Source organism: Gossypium hirsutum, chromosome D01 (assembly GCF_007990345.1).
Source record: "Gossypium hirsutum isolate 1008001.06 chromosome D01, Gossypium_hirsutum_v2.1, whole genome shotgun sequence".
NCBI classification, from domain to species: Eukaryota; Viridiplantae; Streptophyta; class Magnoliopsida; order Malvales; family Malvaceae; genus Gossypium; species Gossypium hirsutum.
The window spans coordinates 44703516-44726291 of NC_053437.1; the positions used below are offsets into that span (position 1 = coordinate 44703516).

Sequence of the window (22776 nt, forward strand, 5' to 3'; positions counted from 1 at the left end):
ACATTGAGCATTGTTTGTTTAGCATGTAGATTTGTTTTTCGTACGCAGGTTGTTGATGTTTTGATATCTTGGGGCTCAAGTAATGTTGGGTAGGCGAACTTCAACTATTCTCAATGATTTCGTAATAAGTTCATACTTTTGTTCTAGGTTGTGTATGTATTAGGACCCTATTGTGACTTTTATTTAATGTTAGTTAATTGCTAGATTTTTTTTATGATGGTTTTAATGTGTTAGTAGTTGAATGTTATTTTGGTATTATGTTATTGCTTAAATTGAACTTTGGCACTAAATTTGATGTTTAGTAATTTGTTATAATGAATGCAAATTTACTTAGCTAGTTAAATTTTGAGTATATGTGTTTATGAGCATGATTTTAAATGTTTTAGACTTAATTTGATACGTCAAATGTGAAAGTGTATGTGCAGTTCTTATGCATGATATGCTAAGTTTTGATATGTTTTGGATATTTTTGAGTTTCTAGGATAAGGTATTGGAACCTTATACCTAGATATTAATTTAATTTAGTTTTTTTATAATCTAATTTAATTATTTTAATTTAATTTTAATTCAAAAAGGTCATGTGTCACAAAATGATAGGTTAAGAAAATTTTTAAACGATTGAAGTAATTTGGATAACGAAGTATAGTCTAGGTACTACTTAGGATAACAAAGTATAATTTAAATACCGCTTATGAAAAAAAAATTAGGTGCCAACTTATGAAAAATATATTTTTTAAATACATTTTATGGTTTAAGCTTTTTTATTTAAATGAAATGAAGTAAGCTTAAATAATTCATTTTCTTAATCCTAATTTCACTTTTTTTTGGAGCTTTGTATAGGATTATAAACAATTAGGCCATTGTGTCTAAATTGGATTGATTCAATTGGTCGAATGGAAAATTAGTTGGGATATCAGTATGGATAGAAGAAAAAAATCGATTGATCTACGAATAAGAACAAAGCTGTTGAACTAAGTTAAAAAATTAATTGAATCGAATTTTATAATTTTTAATAATTTATTTCATACAAATTGATAATGAATTTTTTTACGGAAATTAAAAAATTGTGTTTTATTTTTCAAATATAAATGAACACATATGACGAAATATATAATGCATATTTCCCTTGGAAAAAAAAGGTTTAAATCCCAGTCTCAAATAAAGTGAAAGTAAAACATTTGGAGAAAGGGTTTGAGCAAAGGCAAAAACATAAGTTTCTTAAAAGAGCTATGATTAGCATAATAAGCCTAGTAATATTTTTCTCACTGTCGAAACCATTTTTTAGTTTGAATTTGAAAAAACGGGAATCAACTTTGAAAATGGGAATGAGAGTCGCCACCGATCTTTTGTTAAGGTGTGACCGGTTCACCATTAAAAATAAATTCGGTCTGCGAAATATGAGAAAGTAAGTTCGGGAGTCGGTTACGCACGAGGAAGGGTTAACACCCTCGTAACGACCAAAATTGGTACCGAATTGATTGTTTAATGTCTTAGTGTCGAAATTTTGAAAAGATTTTAAGATACAATCCTTTGGTGAGAAAACTTTAATGATAAGACGCACTCATTTCGAAGGGATAAATTGTCACACTCAGTGAGTTAGGGTGCAAACATTCAATCTTCGAAATTAGATTTGTTCCTTTTTAGAAAATCATGTGTTTTTAGAAGGATACTTGACTATTTAAGTCAATTGAGAAATCCGAATCCAGTAAGTAGGGTTCACTTTCTCGAAATTCTTAAACATCAAACATTGCCTTTATTTTAAAAACGAGATAACAAAACGTTGTATCCAGTCAGTTAGGATCTAACATTTTGAAATCCTAAATGCTTAGTTTTAAAATTGCATGGTTTTAATAAAATAAGCACATAGCTATTTAAATTCATCGAGAAAAATTGTAACCCAATAAGTTAGTGCACAATTCTCTCGAGAATTATGAATGCTAGGCCTTTTTAATGTAAAATTGAATAGTAAAAATGAAAAATTTTAAAAGAAATATATATAATGTACATGATACATGATAATTCAAACTTAGACCACAAAAATAGCCAATTAAGCAGTAAACAAATATAAATAAAGTAGCAACAATAAATTTTCTCACATGATACATGAACTTAAAATAAACTTGGCATGAAACAACAACAACATTATAAAACAATATTTTAAAATAAATTTATAGCAAATAATATACATTTATTTATTTCACATAAATAATATGCCATATAAATATATTATATGTAAAAATGTAGATATTATGCGTATACTAAAAAAAACTACATGATAATAAAATAAATTTAAAATACATATGAAAATTCATTAAAAGGGTTTGAAGACATTAATTTATTTTCCTTTTAAAAGAATATTTGGTAACCTATACATGTAAGAAAAATAGCATTATATAAAAAGTATTATCACATAAATATTTGATATGCAAAAGATTAAAAGGTAAATACAAAAAAATTAAAATATATAAGTTATATCCAATCTATAAAAATATGTATTGATAAATGATAAATTAAATACTAATATACTAAAAATTGAAAGAACGCATAGTGAATAAAAAAGCTAATGTATGATAACTTTAAATAATATAATTAATAATTTAAATAATAATACTATATTTTAAATTATACTAATAATAAGCTTAAAAACAATATTAAATTTAAATATTAAAATAATGTTAAAAATAACTATGTCAAAATAATAATTAAATATATCTAACAATTAATATATAAAAAAATAAATTTCAACTAGAATAAAAAACGAACTAAATCATTAATTAAGGGACCAAAACGACAATTAAACGCAAAAATAAATAATCAAAACCAAACACAGGAAACGACACCGTTTAAATATGGATCAAAATGGAATCGAAACAAAATGTGTGGTACAAATTAAAAAATTGAATAAAAATCCAATTGAAACAACACAAAAGACAGAGGGACTCGTCGCGCAAAATCCCATCAGACCCAAAACGCGCGGATCCTTCCCTCGGGTTGGGTCACCGCGCATGTCGCAAGCCCCTAAACGGCGTCGTACGGAGGCTCTATTTAAACCAAATTCTCTTTAAAGAAAAACATTTGTAACCCTAAAAATTAAAAAAAAAACCCAAATTTCTCTGCTAGGGTTTCGACCCTAGCCTTATACACTGTTCCTCCGCCTTGATTCCACCGCGAATGGTGGTCGGAGCCTCAACACAAGGCTTTTCGGCTTCTTTTTGCGCGGATTCAAAGGCGTCACCAGATATATGTTTTAACCCCCTCTTTTTTCTTTTATTATTTGCGTATGTATACAAAAAAAAAGAAGAATGAATCGAAAATGGAAAAAATGGAAAAGCAAGACGAACGTTCCGATTTACCTCAAACTTTTTTTGTTTTGTATTTCAATGTATGTGTGTGTTTACAATGCATATTTGGCTTTTATATAGCCAAAAAAATGAAAAAATAATTACAAAAGAAATACGTTTCACTCCCTTTTGTTTGCTGCTATTTTCTGTCCGTATTTTCTTGTTAGCTTGTGTGCAGGTACGGTCGTACGCGCAGCGCGTGGCAGTGTGGGAAGGCCGTACGGAGGTGTGCATAGCTGGGGAGAACGGCGCTGGAAGCTGCTAGGGTTTCAGCTTCTGATTTTGCGTTGGGCCGCTTCGTGATTGGGCTAGGGTCTAGGCAAAATTGGGTTTAAATTTTAATGGGCCTTAATGGGTTAGCATTTAAGCATTTGGGCCACTGTATTGGGTTGATTTTGGACTGTATTATTTTTTTTGTTGTTTTTTTATTTATACGAGCCCGGGTAAATTGGTCTATTATAGCTGCCCCTCTTTGCTCGTTGTCGTGTGACGGGAACGGAGCAAAGACTAAAAGCCCAATTATGCCCGGTCTCGACTTCTTCGGTGCTTCTTCTTCATGTAGCGTCATTCTAACCCACTACATCTTTAAGGGTATAGGAACTGGTGCTTTGATCCACTCCACTGCAATATCCGGGAGATAGGATTTGTAACTCGTAACTTTTGGGAAGTAAGACCTGATGCGATCTACTCTACTGCAACCTTAGAAAGATAAGATCAGCCTTGATCTCCTTCATTGCTAATACAAGAAGGCAAGACCTGGTATCTTCAACCTGCTCCGCTGCAACCCAGGGAGGTAAGGCTGGTGTCTTCGATCTGCTTTACTGTCAGTACAGGAAGGCAAGATCTGCTATCTTCAACCTGCTCTACTACAACCGAGAGAGGCAAGGCTTGTGTTTTCGATCTGCTTCACTCTCGATGCAGGAAGGCAAAATCTGCTATCTTCAACCTGCTCCACTACAACCGTGGGGGGCAAGGCTTGTGTCTTCAATCTGCTTCACTGTCGATGTATGAAGGCAAGATCTGATATCTTCAACCTCCTCCACTACAACCGAGGGAGGCAAGGCTTGTGTCTTCGATCTACTTCGCCGTCGATGCAGGAAGGCAAGATCTGTTATCTTCAACCTGCTCCACTACAACCAAGGGAGGCAAGGCTTGTGTCTTCGATCTGCTTCGTCGTCGATGCAAGAAGGCAAGATCTGCTGTCCTCAACCTGCTTCGCTGCAACCTAAGGAGGTAAGGCTGGTGTCTTCGATCTGATTCACTGTCAGTACAGGAAGGCAAGATCTGTTATCTTCAACCTGCTCCACTACAACTGAGGGAGGCAAGGCTTGTGTCTTCGATCTGCTTCGCCATCAATGCAGGAAGGCAAGATTTGCTGTCTTCAATCTACTCCACTACAACCAAGGAAGGCAAGGCTTGTGTCTTCAATCTGCTTCACTGTCGATGCAGGAAGGCAAGATCTGCTATCTTCAACCTGTTCCGTTGTAACCCAGGGAGGTAAGGCTGGTGTCTTCGATCTACTTCACTGTCAGTACAGGAAGGCAAGATCTGTTATCTTCAACCTGCTCCACTACAACCGAGGGAGGCAAGGCTTGTGTTTTTGATCTGCTTCACTCTCGATACGGGAAGGCAAGATCTGCTATCTTCAACCTACTCTACTACAACCGAGGGAGGAAAGGCTTGTGTTTTCAATCTACTTCACTGCGATGGAAGAAGGCAAGATCTGCTATCTTCAACCTGCTCCACTACAACCGAGGGAGGCAAGGCTTGTGTCTTCGATCTGCTTCACTCTCGATGCAGTAAGGCAAGATCTGTTATCTTCACTGATTTGTTCTCTAGGGAACATGACATGTATAATGAACCTAATTATGCCTAATGATTAAGATGGTATGATCAAAATGAATTAGATGCTCCTAACTAGACATGTGTGAATGGTGTTTGCGTAAAATGCAGAATTTTATTTTTCCGAGAATGATCCAGCTTAGGTTGTCATTACTCGAAGTTTATTAAGGTTCTGTGACCGGCGTGCTACAACACCTTCTTGCTTGACTGGCCTTTTCTGAAGAAACATTTATCCAGGTTGCCCCCACTGTAAACCTCAAAGTTCAATCCACTGGGACGCAAAATTTGTACCATCATTCTCCCATTGTAACCCAAGGGTAGAAATATATGGCTTTTCTCGATCCTTTTCTATCACAATTCAAGGATACAGGATCTAAATCTCTCTGGTCCCTTACACCATTCCCAAGGTGTCGTACCAAAGGCTCATACACAAATGAAGGCTTTTTTCTCTGAGGTAACCTCTCTCTATTGCCTGCTGATCATTGTTTGCTAGTTTATTTAAGCTTTATCGTCAATACGACATCCTTGTCATTTTGTTTAATCAATGTTTTTTACAACAAAATCCAAAGAGAAAGTCCAAATTTAGACTTTTCCTTCTCAAATTTCCAACCTTTAAATTTGGTGTGTTCTAAACAATAGTCCTGTTTCAAGTTCCTGTATTATTTAGAAACTTTTCAGAATAATATACAAAACTTCCTTTGTGAAAGTTTTATTAGTCCATTAATCATTATTCTAATGCAACATGTTTGCAAAAAGGGTCATAACAATGGATAAGAGTAAAGTTGGTTCTGAGCATAGCTCAAAATGAATAAATTATCCAAAATAGTAAAGAAGGATAATAAAGAAATTGATTGGGAATGTATATCTTGGAAAAGAATAAAGTATTCCAAGATCAACAAATTTAATACAAATAATATGAAAATTGGGTGTCCCAGATATCGAAGCTTGAATTTCCCTGTACAAACTTTCTGAAGACCATTCTGAGTCTGACATGTGTTTAGAGGATCTACAGTGCTTTGTCGATGCCCCAAGATGTCGCCTACCCTTTCCTGTTGATTCAGTTATAACAATATTACCACATGCCCCAATCTGATCAAGATACGAGTTGCTTTGATCACTTTATGCCCCATTCTGATCAATATTTGAGCCGCCCTTTTCGGGTTTTCAACTCAAATCGCCTTTGGCCTAAGGTGCCCTTTGCGGGTTTTCCCCTTAGCCTCTCCATTTTTACTTTTTTCATTTTTTTCATTTTTAATTTTCATTTTTCATTTTTTTGACTCAAAGTCCCCTTTGCAGGTTTTCACCTTGGTCCTTTCTTCTTCTTTAAACGAAGTATTTCTTGACTGGATCTGAGTTTATAGGATTAGCAATCTTACTCAAGATCAATGCTTCTCTAAAATAGATCTTCTTTACAATATAGAGACATTCCCGGTTTGGTATTCATTTCCCTCTAGAATCCTTTCATTGAGGAATGATCTTTTTCGACATCCAGCCCTCTTGTAGAATTCTCTAAGATGACCCTGTTTATTATGGGCTCGTATAATTTGTTTCTGGTACATCCAACCATGATGAATAGCTTTTAACCCTTTTCCTAGGTCCAACTGATCACATCGTGATTGGATCCATCCTGCTTCATCCAACTCTAGCTCAACTAATACCTAGAGAGAAGGGATTTCAATAGGTAAAACTACCTTAATCCCTTAAACCAAAGAGAAAAGTGTTGCCCCAGTACAGATGTTCGACAAGCAATGAGGGCAAATGGTAATTTTCAATGCTAGTCCTTGCAAATCTCAGTTATTTTTCTTCAATTTTCTTGATGTTCATCTCTAGGCAATTCAATGACGAATCGTGGTGTCTGCTTCTGAATTGATTTCAGGCCTCAGCTATCGTGCTATTGTTCAAGTTCATTGCATTTTCCAATACCATCTTCTCTGGAATTCTATATAAGCATATGATGACATTGGCGTATGAAGCAGCCTCTAATGATCTCAAAAATGAAGCAATGCCCATTAGAAGTATTCGATAATGGTGATGTCCATGCCCTATTTTGCTCAAAATTTGAGTCGCCCTTTTCGGGTTTTCAACTCAAAACCACATTTGGTCACAAAGCGCCCTTTGCGGGTCTTCGCCTTGGCCTCTCCTTTTTCTTTTTCTCCTTTTTATTTTCATTTTTATTTTGATTTTTTCTTTTTTCCTTTTGACTTTTATTTTTTTCTCTTTTTTTATTGAATTTTGATTTTGACCATTTTTCTTTTTTCCTTTCTTTTTTGTTTTTTCATTGCTATTTTTTATTTCGATTTTCTTTTCTTTTTTTATTTTTTTTATTTATTGAATCTAAACTTATAGTGTTAGGCAAGTCCTTGTTATCCCTTTCGAGGAATCTTCTTTGATATCGGATTTCTTTCATAGAGCCTTCTAGGGCGAAACTACAACAGAAAACTTTTGATCTTCCTCTTCAATCAGGATAAAATCCCATAAAATTTGAAGAGATGGAAACTAGACTTCAAATGGGCAAAGCTATACTGAGTCAACGAGAAAGGCATTGCCCCAGTAAAGAATTTGCATTGCATCGTTCACACTGTAAATTTCTGTCATCGTGTTGTTGTGCAGATTTCATTATCAGTGCTAAACCTGGGCATATCCTGGTATGATCATACAAAAACATCTTTGAACTCTAGAGGTGACTCAACAAGGTCTTGCTTCGTCTTTGCAATCAGGTCAGTTCTAATCTTCACCAAGCTCACAATTTCTAATGATTCTTTGTGAGGTAGGATCTGTCTATCCTTTTGTTCTACCATCCTCAACAAGTCCGGAGATAAGCTACAATCTATGTTATTTTCAAAGTCATGAGATCTCTCTAAACACATGCCTCGTTCAAAAAGAAAATTTAAGTTTGTAGCAACGTCATTCATGTCATTGATATCTTAGGATCCATAAAGGATGTATAAATTTATGAATAATTATTTGTATAATATGATTATGAATGAATGATGTGGAAAAAATCCAAAAGAATGAAATAATCAAAAATAATTATTCAAAAGAATGGAAGAACATTGGTTCAAAAATGAATGTAAAGATGTATTTTATTAGAATAATAACATTCAGACATGAGCCTGTTTCACAAAGAATTTCTCATTGCTCCTAGGCTAAAAGCAACGAGTACATTCTGAATATTACTCTAAATAAGTTTTAAATACTATAGGGATTTCTTTCGCAGAACAATTGCTTAGAACACTCTCAGGGTTATAAGGGCGGATATCTAACAAGGTCCCTTCTTCAGTTGATTTTTCATCGACGTGAACATCTCCCACTCTCCTTTATGCATTGCATTCACTCCATTTATCAATTATGATTGGGTAATGGATTTTTCGCACTGGAGGAATCATTAAATTTAACGACGCCCATACTGATAAGCCTTTCAATCAGTTTTTAAAGGCAATGTAATTTTCTATGGAATGCCCCGTCATTCCAGCATGATAATCGCGTTGTGCATTTGTGTCATACCATCTGGGGTACGGAGGCTGTGGAGGTTTTGAGTATAGAGGGGCAATAATGTGCGCGTCGAATAAGCTTTGATACAGCTCCTTATACGACATCGGAATTGGCGTGAACTGGAGGTTCTCAGTGCCTTGTTTCACACCAGATTCTTGCCTTGATAAACCTTTTTGACTAGCAACCACTTTTCTTGGCTGGTTCACCGTAATCGATTTGTTGTATGTGTTCGCGTTGCTTACCTCATTTTCCTTTCTTCTCGAGGCTGACCTTTTGTTACTCTCTCCTGCTTCTATTTTCTCATTTCTTATGGTATTCTCAATCATTTCACCATTAATTACTATATCTGAGAAGATTCTTATTACACTTCCCAGCATGTGCGTGATGAACGGGGCCTTTAAGGTATCGATAAAGAGCATCGTAGTTTCTCTTTCTAGGAGCGGCGGTTGGACTTGGATAGCGACTTCCCTCCATCTTTGTACGTACTGCCTGAAACTCTCACTCGGTTTCTTCTCCATGTTTTGTAATGTAATTCTATCGGGAACCATATCCTTCACATGACTGTATTGCCTCATGAATGCCTGTGTTAGGTCCCTCCATGAACCAATCTTGGTACGGCTCAATTGATTGTACCATTTAGACGCTACCCCTACCAAACTGTCTTGGAAGCAGAGTATTAGCAGCTGATCATTGTTAACGTAGCCAGTCATTCTTCTACAGAACATCGTGATGTGGGCCTCGGGGCTGCTAGTTCCATTGTATTTTTCAAAGTCAGGCATTTTGAATTTGGGAGGAAGTACTAAGTCTGGGACTAAGCTTAGATCTTTAGCGTCGATTCCCTGATTACTATCAGCGCTTTCCATGGCTTTAAATTTTTCCTCCAACCATTTATACCTATCTTCTCAATGTTTTGGCAATTCCGTGTTCGCCTTTCCTTCTTCAGCTGTTTCATCAAAATCAGGAATAATAGGATTAATTGGGTTTTCTCCCGGGTTTAAACTTGATCATCCCTGGAAAATTGTAGGGATCGTGACACCAGTTTGTAATTGTTGCGGCCTAATTGTGACAGATGGTCCTTTTGGGTATATTTCAGTTTGTACATTGGGTGGAGTAAAACCTGAAGGATATAACAGATCCTCATTACCTTCCCCAGGATTGGCCATAGGGCCCTTTCCCTTATCTACTCCTCCTGTCAGTAGATGGGTCAATTCAGCCATTGCATCTTTTTGAGTTTTGATCAATTTTTCCGTCATATCTTCTTGGATTTTATCTAGCCACTCTTGCATTTGCACTTGTAACCGTTCTTGCATATCTTTTTGCATTTGCTCCAGTTTCTCTAATCTTTAATCCATTTCCTTAGTTTTGCGACGAGTACCGTAAGGGTGTTTGGTTGGTAGGCTTTCCAGATTAGCTGAAATAAATTTACTCAATTAGACTCTTTCAATGGGTTTTAATGCATATAATGCAGATGTATGAAATACATGCCTAAAGAGACGTTGATTCTGATTCAATTACATTTAGAAAACTTTTCTAGAAGACAAATTTCTTTACATAAAGCGGATATATATATGGCCTCGCCCTTATATTCCAAGAGACAACATCAATCCCCTCCTATATGTTAAATCTTGCCAGTTTCCAATGAATGTATCTTCTTGCTCCTTTTGCTTGATCCTGGTTGCAATCCATTGTCTGCTCATATAAGGCTCGCCAACTTCTTTGAAACGTTGAAGGCTCCTAGACAATCATCTTGAATCCTTGGGCCACGAAGCAAAGTCACGAACTCTTTCATCACCCTTCTTGTGTTTCTCAGAATATATTCAAACAGTCGTATTATTTTTCACTTTATCAAGGAATTCGTATTCCATGACAAGCTTTCTAATTTAGTAATCGGACTTGAATCAATATCTCTTTCCTAAGATGTAAATGCAATGCAATCCTAATCAAAACACAACAAGAGGGGTTAGTACAAAACATAAGCAAGCGAGGAAAATAAAAGTACCTAGTCGGGTAACCACTAGGGGTTTGGAGTGGCTCTACCTAGGATGGGTTCCTAAGGTCTTCTACATGCGGTTTGGCTCTAAAGTCAAGGTACCCGAACCAGCAGATTCCTCGATCTTCACCCATTATAGGCTCATACAGACCGAGTTCGGTTCAGGGGAATACATTTCCCTATGGCTGCACGGAAATGAAAATCTCACGAAAACATAGGTACGGATGTATCCCGAAAGTGATCCACTATCCTGCACGGAGGTGAAAACCTCACGAAGGAGTAGCTTCTCACTCCCACTTAAAAAGGTGAGACTAAATAGTCTTTATGCAATATGATGCCAAAATATAAAGCTCAATGTACAGTAATCATACAAACAAATGCAAAGAGAGGATCATAATTTTTCAAATCAGATTTTCAATTTTCGATAATAAGACAGAAAACAATCAATTTTACGGTCTGACTCTCTTATGTTCCCCAGTGGAGTCGCCAAGCTGTCGAAACCATTTTTTAGTTTGAATTTGAAAAAACGGGAATCAACTTTGAAAATGGAAATGGGAGTCGCCACTGATCTTTTGTTAAGGTGTGACCGGTTCACCATTAAAAATAAATTCGGTCTGCGAAATATGAGAAAGTAAGTTCGGGAGTCGGTTATGCACGAGGAAGGGTTAGCACCCTCGTAACGACCAAAATTGGTACCGAATTGATTGTTTAATGTCTTAGTGTCGAAATTTTGAAAAGATTTTAAGATACGATCCTTTGGTGAGAAAACTTTAATGATAAGACACACTCATTTCGAAGGGATATATTGTCACACTCAATGAGTTAGGGTGCGAACATTCAATCTTCGAAATTAGATTTGTTCCTTTTTAGAAAATCATGTGTTTTTAGAAGGATACTTGACTATTTAAGTCAATTGAGAAATCCGAATCCAGTAAGTAGGGTTCACTTTCTCGAAATTCTTAAACATCAAACATTGCCTTTATTTTAAAAATGAGATAACAAAACGTTGTATCCAGTAAGTTAGGATCTAACATTTTGAAATCCTAAATGCTTAGTTTTAAAATTGCATGGTTTTAATAAAATAAGCACATAGCTATTTAAATTCATCGAGAAAAATTGTAACCCAGTAAGTTAATGCACAATTGTCTCGAGAATTATGAATGCTAGGCCTTTTTAATGTAAAATTGAATTGTAAAACTGAAAAATTTTAAAAGAAATATATATAATGTACATGATACATGATAATTCAAACTTAGACCACAAAAATAGCCAATTAAGCAGTAAACAAATATAAATAAAGTAGCAACAATAAATTTTCTCACATGATACATGAACTTAAAATAAACTTGACATGAAATAACAACAACATTATAAAACAATATTTTGAAATAAATTTATAGCAAATAATATACATTTATTTATTTCACATAAATAATATGCCATATAAATATATTATATGTAAAAATGTAGATATTATGCGTATACTAAAAAAAACTACATGATAATAAAATAAATTTAAAATACATATGAAAATTCATTAAAAGGGTTTGAAGACATTAATTTATTTCCTTTTAAAAGAATATTTGGTAACCTATACATGTAAGAAAAATAGCATTATATAAAAAGTATTATCACATAAATATTTGATATGCAAAAGATTAAAAGGTAAATACAAAAAAATTAAAATATATAAGTTATATCCAATCTATAAAAATATGTATTGATAAATGATAAATTAAATACTAATATACTAAAAATTGAAAGAACGCATAGTGAATAAAAAAGCTAATGTATGATAACTTTAAATAATATAATTAATAATTTAAATAATAATACTATATTTTAAATTATACTAATAATAAGCTTAAAAACAATATTAAATTTAAATATTAAAATAATGTTAAAAATAACTATGTCAAAATAATAATTAAATATATCTAACAATTAATATATAAAAAAATAAATTTCAACTAGAATAAAAAACGAACTAAATCATTAATCGATTCAAATTTAATGGACCAAAACAGCAATTAAACGCAAAAATAAATAATCAAAACCAAACACAGGAAACGACACCGTTTAAATATGGATCAAAATGGAATCGAAACCAAATGTGTGGTACAAATTAAAAAATTGAATAAAAATCCAATTGAAACAACACAAAAGACAGAGGGACTCATCGCGCAAAAATCCCATCAAACCCAAAACGCAAGGATCCTTCCCTCGGGTCGAGTCACCGCGCGGGTCGCAAGCCTCTAAACGGCGTCGTATGAAGGCTCTATTTAAACCAAATTCTCTTTAAAGAAAAACATTTGTAACCCTAAAAATAAAAAAAAAAACCAAAATTTCTCTGCTAGGGTTTCGACCCTAGCCTTATACACTGTTCCTCCGCCTTGATTCCACCGCGAATGGTGGTCAGAGCCTCACCACACAAGGTTATTTGGCTTCTTTTCGCGCGGATTCAAAGGCGTCACCAGGTATATGTTTTAACCCCCTCTTTTTTCTTTTATTATTCGCGTATGTATACAAAAAAAGAAGAACGAATCGAAAATGGAAAAAATGGAAAAGCAAGACGAACGTTCCGATTTACCTCAAAATTTTTTTGTTTTGTATTTCAATGTCTGTGTGTGTTTACAATGCATATTTGGCTTTTATATAGCCAGAAAAATGAAAAAATAATTACAAAAGAAATACTTTTCACTCCCTTTTGCTTGCTGTTGTTTTCTGTCCGTATTTTCTTATTTGTTTGTGTGCAGGTACGGTCGTACGTGTAGCGCGTGGCAGTGTGGGAAGGCCGTACGGAGGTGTGCGTAGCTAGGGAGATCGGCGCTGGAAGCTGCTAGGGTTTCAGCTTCTGATTTTGCGTTGGGCCACTTCGTGATTGGGCTAGGGTCTAGGAAAATTGGGTTTAAATTTTAATGGGCCTTAGTGGTTTAGCATTTAAGCATTTGGGCCATTGTATTGGGTTGATTTTGGACTGTATTATTATTATTTTGTTTATTTTGTTATTTATACGAGCCCGGGTAAATTGAGCTATTACACTCATCATTATGAGATTGTATGCCACCCTCGTTGGGTTTACATTTAAGGTGATATAGAATTATTGGAAATTTAATTATATATTATTGTATCAAAAATGTGAACATAAAAGATGTGAGACCAAACCAACCTAGCGAATGGTTAGTGGTTGTGGAATTTTCAAGACATTGATATCTCCCCTACCCTATCCCCTACTGAAACAACAAATAATTTAAGACAATTGGAAAAAAAAAAAAGTAAACACCAAAGCGATCTTTCAAATATAATTAATTCTGCAAATAATGAAAATAAGATAAATATATTTAAAAAAGTAAATATATTAGGTGTAGTTCCTATCATGACTTTCCAAGAAAAGGATGTCCTATCACATAAAGGAATCCTCTTTCGTATGTTCGTTTTCTTTATTTTTTTTCCCGTAATTACTTTGAGATTATTTACCATACAAAATATGTATTAGAACTATTTTTCTACATATCAGATAGCAATAAGAAATTATGAGTTGAAACACGTTTAAATTATAATTATCTTTTAATTTAAAGGTTTTAAGATATTTATAAGTAGTTAATTTGAAAATGATAAAAAAAAATCTTTTACCTTAATTATTTGTTTTTTTTGCCAATAAAGTGAGTAATTTATTTGTATATGATTTTACATTAATATTTGCTCTAATTATACTATTACTCTTTACACATCTAATATATATACTAAAGTAATGTATTACTTTAGAAAAAATAATAAACTTAGGTGGCAGACTGGCAGGCTTCAATATTTGACTAATAACACTACATTAATATGGCAAATGAACTTGAATGTATTAATATTTTTATGGATCTCATTAAATGGGGTGGTTTAGTGTGAAAATGGAAAAAAAATTATATATCAAAGTGTTTGATTATTATATAATCATTATTATATATTAAAAAAAACCAATCCCTTTGGATACAATTCTTTTGATATTTGTATTAAAAAAATAGTAATTTAAGAAATTTTAAATAACTTCATATTCTTTTGCATTGGGTTTGCAAAACATATTTATTTTACTTTCACCCTAAAAAAACTTAAATAAAACTAAAATCTACAAATTGTCAAGATTAAAAATTAAAAAGCATAAAAATATAAAAAATGTTTTTTAATATTTTAAAAAAATTAATTAAATGTTGATATGTCATCCATGTGTATGCCATGTCAACAAAGTTAACAAATGTTAACTTTTTCATCCATTTTGAGGTGATTCGATAAAAAATACAAATTCAATGATTAAAAAATAAATAGAGAGATAAAATGATATTTTTATAAAGTTAAATGGTCAAAAAATTCATTATTCCTTTTAATTATTAAATAAAAAGAGTAAAACTAAAATCTTGTAATTAAAGAAAAATGGAATACATTTGAATTGTGAAGAGCGGAGAACCTAATTAAATCATAATATTATTTAAATAATCTTGATATAATAATTTATTTATCCCTCCAATTTTATAAAAAAATGTCCTTTTAATTTTCTATTTAATTTTTTTTTTGCCTCTTTAATTATTAAACTTGCATTATTTGTTAAATCATCTCAGCATGGATGAAAAAATTAACGTCAGTTAACTTTGTTGACAGAATACCTATATAGCAATTCACATGTATGTCGCGTTAGCAGTTAATTAATTTTTTAAAATTAAAAGATATTAAAAATATTTTTATACGTTTTAAAATAATTTTAATAATTTTTTTATTTTTAAAATTTTTTAAAAAATTAATTAATCACTGATGTGGCATCCATATGACAATTCATGTGTATGTCACATTAAAAAGTTATAGACATCAAACTTTCAATCTATTTTTTAGGTGATTTTATAAATAACACAAATTAAAAAAACATAAAAACAAAAAATTAAATAAAAAGTTAAAATAATTTTTTTTATAAAATTATAGGAGGAAATAAATCATTATGCCTATTTTATTTCCTGTTAAAGCATATTTTCTAACATTTTTTTTTTCCTATTCCATTAGCGAAGAATAGCATGAAGAACAAAGTTCGGCCAGAGCAAAAGATTCTTTCATTCAATCATTTGATTCTTAATCTATTAATTCCATACAATTTTCAGATACTATTGACCACCGCTCCTCGAGAATTATGGTAAGAGAAATGTTTATTAACAAAAAAAAATCAACAAATTCATTAAACATTTTAAGGGAAAGTTAGGAATTTTTTTATAAAATTATACAAAAATATAATTATGAAAATGATACTATTTTTAGATTAATTATGAAAATAGGTTATTTTCTACAGTAAAGTTAGTGTTACCTGACTAATTAGCGACATCACCCAATCATCATGCAATCTTCAGTTTTAAAAAATTATTTTTTATTGATGCTACATGACACATTGGCGACATCAGACTGAAGTGTGATAAACCAGGATGTTTAGGGACTTGATATAAAACTTTCCCTTTTTAGATTGGTTGTTGTAAGAGAAAAACCTTTAGGGTGCCGCCGACACTAAATATGTTTTAGAGGATAATTACTTCATAAACCATTCCTTATTTATTATTTTCTTTTTAAGGTACTTCCATTTTAACTTTTAAATTTTAACTTTATATTTAACCAAAAAATAATTAATCCACTGCAAAGGGTGAGCATATATACATTAAAAGCTCACATATATAGTTTAAATGCCATATATTCTATATTTGAAGTCTCCACAAAATTGAAGTACCATAAAAAGAAAATAAAGAGCAATGAAAGGTTTATGAAGCATTTATCTTCTAAAACATATTTGGTGCCACTTTACAACAACCAATCTAAAAGAGGAAAGTTTCATATTAGGTCCCTAGACGTTTTGGCTTATCACACTTCAATTCAATGTCGCCAATATGTCAGACGATACCAATAAAAATTGTTTTTTTAAACATAATGATTACATGATTATTGGGAAAAAAATATTGTGCTGCCAACTAATCAGGCAACAACAAACTTTACTCTAGAAAATAACCTACTTTCGTAATTAATCTAAAAATAGTAACATTTTCATAATTATTTATTTTTATATTAGTTTTATAAAAATCCCTGAAAATTAAGTAGCTCTAAGAAAATTATTCTTTTCATTTTCTAGATAATGTTGTTTTTTTTATATATGAGAGAAAGTGAAAGGAATTTTATTTTCTCTCTTTCTTTCTTTTTTTGGTGACAAATACAAGATATAAAAACAAAGAAAACTAGACCCTCAAAGGAGGATCTTCAAATAGTCTTAAGCCTGGCTTTCTATCACAAATCATTTTGACAAGACTATCAGCCACTGTGTTTTGCTCCCAAGGAATATGTTGAATCTTCCACTATTTAACTTTTGTCAAGAACTGATGAATTCTTCTGAGTAGAGTTGAGTTCGAGATCCTAAAGACACCTTCCTGAATGGTATTAATAGCCTCGAGACTATCTATTTGGATTAAGATCCTTTCAAATCTTCTATCTAAGATAAGCTTTATCCCATCCAAGATGCCCCAAAGTTTAGCCTTTGTCACTGTACAATTTCTCAAGTATCTATTAAACCTCATGATCCATCTACCATTTTGATCTCGTACTAAGCCTCCTGCTACAGTAAATCCTTCATCATGTCTCTCTGAACCATCCGTATTTAAGCACACCCAACATTCTTCCATAAATGAATTATCAAATGACCTATGGCCTTTAAGTGTCGAGGTCATAAACGCAGAGGTATATTGTCTTGCCCAGGTAAGAGAAACTTTAAGAACATCATCAATGCTCCATGAAATACCTTGAAAGGTAACCAGGTTGCGATTTTTCTAAATATGCCAAGAGATGATTTCGAAAAGACATTGCTAATCAATCCTAACTAAAATGCATATGAAAGTTACCAGTTATCCATTCCTGGAAGGATCTGATGTAGAAGCTAAAGAGTGTTTCATCTAGAACAATTTTATCCCAAATGCTTCTAGCAGCAAGACAATCTCTAAGGACGTGTAGAACCTCTTCAGACTCACATCCACAAAAACCACATGCACTGTCACTCCCAATCCCTCGCCTAACCCTTTCAACATTCGTAAGCAAACATTGCTTAAGGGTAAGCCAAAGGAAAAAAACAGATCCGATGTGGACTTTTGAACTTCCAAAGTAACTCTCAAATTGGCTCCTTTGGATTCAAGGAACCCTCACATACTTTCTCATATCCGTTCCTAAGGGAGAAAAAGCCAGTTGAAAAAACCCCCCAAATGATTTTATCAAGGCCAGAAGCTAGGTGAGGCGGTGGAACACTAACGATCCTACTAATGACCTCTTTTGAAACCCAAAAATGAAAAAGGTATAAATTCCATGAACCATCCATAGTAGTAATTTCTTTAAGAGAACAATTCATGTTAATATTAGAATTAGCAGGAATTTGTTTAATCAAAGTCCCACAGTTTGAAATCCAAGGGTCCCCGCTAATAGTTAATAGAGTTTTCGTTTCCAACAGACCATAATAAGTTATCACGAATGAGAGGCTATACCTTGGATAGAGATCTCTATAGAAAAAACATCTTCCCCTTGAAATATTTTTAGGTAGACCACTTACAACCCCATAATTTGACCGAAGAACTCAAACTTAGAGTGCTGTAGAATTTGAAACAATGCTAAAGTCGATCTTCATCATAAAAGACGTGTTGTGATCCTTCAAATGCCTCAGGCCAAGACCACCATACAATTTGGGCTGACATATTGAGCCCCAACTAAACAAAGCCATCTTATTAGCACCATTATGTGACCCCAAAACGAACTTTATAATAATGCATTCAATCTCATCACATAACCCTTTAGGAACCATTATAGTCTGTATAAAATAACTTAGGCCAAAGTCACCCTTCTAGCTAAAGAAAGTTGTCTGGCATCCCAACTGGACAATTTACTGCGCACCTTGTTGACCACAAAATGAAGAGAATTATTAGTGACCTTTTTGTGAAAAAGCGGAAATTCCATATAAGAACCCAAGTCGCGTACTTCCTAAAAGCCAAAAAACCTACTTATATGTCTCCCTAACTCCAATCAATGCCTTTGGAAAAGAAAATATTTATTTTCTACATATTGATCCGGTGACCCAAAAATTTACAAAATTCCTCAAGGATACCTTTGATCACCTGGGCTTGGGCTTCATCAGCCTAATCGAATATAATCAAATCGTCTGTGAAGAAAAGATGCGATAACGGTGGGCCAATACGAGAGAGATAAATGGGGACCCAATTACCATAGTCAATGGCAGAGCAAATATTATGGCCTACCATTCCATGCAGAGAATAAACAAGTAGTTACAGGTCAAAATTTCAGAGTAGGGACCCTGTTCCATAAAACTTGCATAGTGGAACTGGAAATAGCATTCATAATAACATAAGTAAGAAATTAGGAATACCTACGGCCTAAAGAGAGGCACTAATGAATTTCTACCGCACACGATCATATGCCTTCTCAAGGTCAATTTTGATTGCCATCCACATTCTATTCTTCTACTTGCTCCTTATAGAGTGAATAACCTCTTGTGTTATGATAATATTATCGGTAATATTCCATCCTGATACAAACCCAGTTTGCTTGAGAGCTATGATTCTTGGAAAAACCACTTTGAATCGATTCGTAATGATCTTCACAACCAATTTATAGAGGACATAATACAGACTGATTGGTCAAAATTAAGAGAATTCTTCTGGATTTTAATTCTTAGGGAAAAACACTGTAAGTGAGTATTCAAGTCTATGTCAGTACTTTCCCTGTCAAAGATGCCTTTTACCCAACTACAAACTAAGGGCCCCACATGCTCCCATTGACTTTGATAAAATAAAGTATGATAACCGTCACTTCTGGGGACTTTTAAGGGATTTATATCAAAAACTGTCTTTTTGATTTCCTTATCATCAATTGGATTATTCAGAAAAGCAGTGCCAGTGCCATTAAGACATGGAAATGCATTAGGAGGTAGTCTTTTCATAGGACCAAGATTTTCACCATAAAGATTCAAAAAGAACTTGGCCACTTCCATCTTCAATTGGTCTTCATCCAAAAACCACTCACCCATAGTATTTTTCAAGGCAGTTATTCTGTTTTGCTTTCTTCTTCTCAAAGCGCGAGTGTGAAAAAGCTTGGTATTTTTTCCCCTAACACCAACCAATCACAACAAGCTTTTTGATGCAATAAGATTTCTTCATGACGCAACACATTTTCTAGTTCCTCATGCACTTCCATCTCAGCCTAATTAAGATAGTCCGAGTTCACACTGTTAAGTGCTGTCTCAATATTCTTAAGCTTCCGAGTAAGTTTCTTCTTACGGGTAATTATGTGTCCATACACCTCTTTATTCCATTCTTTCACCTGCTCAGTAAATTCAGAGTGGGCACTCGACATGTGATAACTCTTCAAAAGAATTATATTTTAGGTTTCTAGGTGGAATTAATTGTTTGTAATTAAGTAAATACATCTGCATTTTTAGGATAAATTTAGAACATTGCATAACAAAGCTTGGATTGTGCTATAATTGGCATCATTTATTACTTTTATTACTTGGAGAAGGAAAAATTGTAGTTGTGGTTGGACACAGGTGCCGTTAGAAGAAGAGGATGAAGGGGATGCAGAACGAAAATAAGAGAAGTGAAACATTACCATGGCAAATGGTGAGATTGATGGTCAACACAATTTCTATGGGAATTCCAGGAAGATGACTCAGCACTCTATCCATGTCACACTCAACTAGCTGGACGTGTACCAGAAAAACCATCCTAAAAAAGAGGAGAAACAAATGTATGCTGAGAGGGACAGATCCACCTAATAAAAGAAGAAAAGAGAAGAAGAAAAAGAAAGAGAGGGAATTAGCGTGAGAAAGAGACTGGTGACAATAATTTTCTCTCTGTGAAAAGATGAACTCTATTGGAGAATTCTAGAGAAAGAAAGGGTAGCAGCTTAGAAGAGAGTAGAACTCAAACGTGAGGAATGGGAAGAGAAATCTATCCTAGATTCACAAGCAATTTGAAGATAAATGAGAAGCTGGAGTGTGGCGAAGATTCCTACAGTTTTGCCTTTATTTTCTAGATTGACATTTCTGTGATTCAAAAAATTATTTAACAAATGTTGATGAATGATTTTATTTTGATGTTTACTTTTCCACCCATGAACTAAATCTTTTCTAGGTTATAGTTTTTTGGGTGAAAGTTTTATTATCTTTAGTACCTGTGATTTGAGATTGTCTATATAATTGTTTCATTCGATTTAAAATATTTTAAATGCATGCATGCAAACTCTAGACATAGTTGGATGTAGGTTGTGTTCTTAGGTATATTTAATTATGAAAATGTTAAGTATACTAGATCTTGGAATCATTTGATACAAGTGAATACTCGACAGAATATTTTATTTGTAGCACTCTAAACATAAATGTTTCGAGTTGTATAGAGAGGAATGTTCATTGCAGTTATCAATCCCAAGTTCTGTAGACGTAAATGAACTTAGATTTTTAGCTTAAAATGTAGCTATCGAAAGAGACAGGTCACAGTAGTGAATCTCTAGGTAGTAGGTAGACAATATTTTGCCACGATATTATTTTGATATGAACATTTCACTTGAATAATTCCAACCTTATTCATTCAACAAAAAAATACTCTTGATATTCTCTGTGATTTTCCACATCATTTTATTTTCCATATCAATTCTTTGTTTGTTATCATTTAATTTCAGTAATTCATTATTCAAACTTCTTATTCACTCTGAGATTAATCCATGATATTTTGGTATAGTTAACAGGATCATAATAACGTACTCAATTTCTTACCAATTTCTGATCCCCGTGGAGATGATACTTACTTATCACTTTATTACTTGAATGACGTTTACACTTGCACAATTGCATTAGTTATTTTACACGCAACAAGTTTTTGGTGCCATTGCCGTGGATCGACAACATTGGTGAAAAGTTGATTTGCTATTATTCATGTTATTTTTGTTAGAGCAGATAAATTTTATTTTATTTTTCAAGTTTGTATTAATGCTTGAGAATAAGTATTCAAGAGGATATTGAACATCGTTTTGATTCTGAAATTGAAAGGACATTAAAGCTAAGAAGAAAAGATTTAAGAGAAATAGAGAGAATTAGAAATGATCCAATCAAAGAAGAACAAGTACTTCAGAATGAAAGGAATGTTGATATTACTCGAATCATAGATGACAGATACAAGCCCAACAAAAAACATGTAGTGTCTATCTTAGATGATCTAAATCCAAGAATTGTTAGGCCACATATTCAAGCTCAACACTTTGAATTAAAACCAGTAATGTTTCAGATGCTGCAAATGGTAAGGCAGTTTAGTGGTTTACCTACTGGAGATCCAAGATTGCAATTGAGACTTTTTCTTGAAGTCTATGACTCATCCAGGCTGTAGGGTGTCCCTAAAGATGCCTTTAGATTAAAATTATTCCCTTATTCATTGTGAGATTGTGCCAAATCATGGTTGAATGTGTTACTATTAGGTACAGTGGCATCTAGGAATAAATTGTGTCAGAGATTTCTGCTTAGCTAATGCTCCCAACATGAATGTCAAGCTTAGGAAAGACATTACATCGTTTAGGAAATCGTAAGATGAAACATTATATGAAGCATAGAAGCGTTTCAAAGAACTAATTAGAAAATGCCCGATACATGGTTTTCAGCATTGGACACAGATGGAAATGTTCTATAATAGATTAAATAATCATACGTGAATGGTGGTGGATATATCTGCTAATGGGACGTTGCTTGACAAATCTTACAATGAAGCATATGAAATTCTAGAAAGAATAGCAAATAATGATTATCACTACCCCACTACTAGAGTTGGTACTGGTAGAAGAGTTGTTGGAGCAATGGAACTTTATGCGGTTACATCTTTAACAGCTCAGGTATCATCTTTAACAAATATGACTAAAACTCTGAAAAGACCCTCTACAGTGTAGGAGATGAATGTTGCAGAACTAGCATGCATATATTGGGGATTAGATAATGTTTTTATGAATGCCCATCCAATCCATCCTCTATGTATTACATGGGGAATTTTAATCGTAGTAACAACAATCCCTATTCCAACA

At 33.4% G+C, this 22776-nt stretch overlaps 1 non-coding gene across 1 annotated transcript; it reads right to left on the bottom strand.

Moving 5' to 3' along the window:
* Positions 1 to 22251: 22251 nt before the first annotated feature.
* On the bottom strand, positions 22252 to 22358 carry LOC121214365 (small nucleolar RNA R71). The gene has a single exon (XR_005909948.1). It is a non-coding gene; the product is annotated as a small nucleolar RNA R71 (small nucleolar RNA).
* Positions 22359 to 22776: the final 418 nt, after the last annotated feature.